The following is a 2805-nucleotide window of genomic DNA, read 5'->3' as shown; positions in this document are numbered from 1 at the left end:
CATGTAAGCAAAATTTTGCTAAAAATAATTCAAAAATGACTGTAACAGTATATTAACATGGAAGTGCCAGAGGTTCAAGTCAGATTCAGAGGAGGTAGAATGAGGGATATCATTGCTGACATCAGCTGGGTCCTGAGAGAAAGCAGAGAATACCAGAATGATTTCCCTGTGCTTTATTGACTATGCAAATACTTTGACTGTGTAGATCATGACAAGCTATTGGCAACCCTGTGGCAACCCTGTGGAGAATGAATACTCCGGAACACTTAAACAAAACAAGGGAACACTGAATAGTTTAAACTCAGGAAAGGTATGCACCAGGGTTATATTCGTTCACCATATTTATTCAATTTGTATGCTGAACAAATAACCAGAGTAGATGGACTATGTGAAGAAGAACATGGCACCAGGATTGGAGGAAGATTCATTAACAGCCTGTGAAATACAGATGATGCAACCTTGTTTTCCAGAAGCAAAGAGGACTTAAAATGCTTACCGATGAAGATCAAAGACTACAACTTTCAGTATGAATTGCATCAGATGCCAATGACTTTATACCTCAGCGTAAAAATGTAAAACTCCTCACCACTTTAGCAATAAATAAAATCATGGTAAATGGAAAAAGAAAGAAAGAAAAAGCATGTATAAGAAATTATATGGGTGATGTTACAACAAAACAATGGAAATAGAAAAGATAACAGAATACTACAAAAAATTATACTGTAATACATTTGAAAATCTAGAAGAAATGGGTAAATCTTTAGACAAACACAAGCTACCTAAACTAACACAGAGTGAAGTAGGAAACTTGAACATGCCAACAACAAAAAGATATTGCTCAAGTAATTTTAAAAACTCCCACCAAAAATAAAATACAGACCAAGATGACTTTACTGGTAAATTTTACCAAACATTCAGAAGAGATGATACCAATTTTATTCAAACTATTCTAGAAGATCTAAAATGGAAAAGTCCTGGATACATTTTATGAAGCAAGCTTAATGATCATATTAAAATCAGGCAAACACATCACTAAAAAAGAAAATTATAGACCAATATCCCTCATGAATATAGATACAAAAATCATATACTTATGTGCAGCAAAATATCTCACCAAAAAAGTAAAAAGGGAGGCCACAGACTGGGAAAAAATTGTTTTTGCAACAACATATCAGGCAAGGGACTAAAATTTACAGAAAACTACAACACCTCTATAAAATAAATAAATAAATAAAATTTTTTAAATGGGCACAGGACATGTATAAACACTTCACTAAGGAAGTAACTTCGTGTCTTTACATGCCCCCATTTTTGATAGCTAATGTATAAATCACCCATCTCTATGAACTCAGTACACTAAGAAGACAAGCATGTGCCTTCATCTGAGGAATCTTCCTATCCGGTTGCAATTTTGAGTAACTGTATCCATAAGCAAAATTCAGCTTGTCAAACTGTTAGCAATTGACACTTGCTCACAATACCAAACATGTTTATCGTCATCTGGTCCAGTTCTGGTCAAAGCTCAGCCTTAGTCACCCAAGCGAAGTTAAATGGGTACCGGCTGCCATTTTGGGAATTCACAAATACCCTAAGCTTCAGATCATCTGGGTCCTTAACTCTCAGCCCTAGCCCCCAGGTTCTAGGTCAGTGCCTATGGGCTCAGGAGTTTACTACCTAAACTCCAGACCAGTCAGCCGTTCCTCTTCTCTTTCTCTCATTTCAAGGTCAATGGGTGCCAATAGAATATGCCCAAACTCAGCTCATGTTTTCATTGCTGCATTTCCCCCATTTCCATTCACAAGTAGATCCAGGTAGTCACCAGGGAGCATACAGCTTACCAATTCCTTTTAACCTTCAGTGCTAGAAGGAGATTTTCTCTGATGGGGACAGACTTTTCTGGCCTTGATGCGTACAAAGCAAATAGCTTGCTTGGAAAAGTTTGTTTTTTCTTAAACAGTCTGCTTTTTTTTTTAGCTTTCTTTCAATAATGAATATCCTGTTCTCCCAGCAGTTCTGGGTTGGTCTGCATGTCTTTTCAAATGCAAATATACCAAATCTGAAGGTTCTGGGTGGGACTCAAGATTCCACATAAGGCTCCATACTCTACAAAGGTTTAAAGCAAGAAGCTATTCTTTTCCAAGCAAATTCAAACTCCCCTTTTAGCAAATCCAATAAAGTATAGGCTGAATATGGGCTTACAAGGTCTCTGTAATCATAATTCCCAATATTCATTTCTATCACAAATGCAAATCTATTTTACAGTAGTAGGTAGGAGAAACCAACATCCATAAGGCAAACACATAGATCTTTTGAAACACTCAAATTCAATCTTCTCCCTTGGACTAAATACATTCATATGCATATGGGCTTGGGACTCTGGCAGGGTGGATTCCAGTAGGCTCTGGCCCCCATCAGCTATCCTATTTAACTAGCTAGACATTGGCTTCAGACAACTCCAGATGCTGCTCTCCCTTCAGCTGAAGCATTTTGTCCCATGACCCTTTGTTCTTTCTCTTATAAAGCCTCATGCTTCCTTGAATCTGGAGCCATTGCAATAAATCTTGCTACTGATGCCAACTGCTTAAACCAAGTCCACAGGGGGAAAGAGAATTAAACTCAAAATCATACCAATGTTGATTCCTACAAAGTAGAAGTCAGTCATGTCCCCACCCTATATCAGTGCCTTTAAAATTATTCAGACTTGACAACCAATTTAGAAAACTCATCCTTGGTGATTTTGTTTCTAGAAGCATCTCTCTTGGTTTTAGGTTGGGTTTTCTAAAGAAGCAAAACCAGTGAAACATT

Source organism: Chrysochloris asiatica, unplaced genomic scaffold (assembly GCF_000296735.1).
Source record: "Chrysochloris asiatica unplaced genomic scaffold, ChrAsi1.0 scaffold00077, whole genome shotgun sequence".
NCBI lineage: Eukaryota > Metazoa > Chordata > Mammalia > Afrosoricida > Chrysochloridae > Chrysochloris > Chrysochloris asiatica.
The sequence above is the reverse complement of the archived record's forward strand: the minus strand, read 5'-3'. Positions refer to the sequence as shown.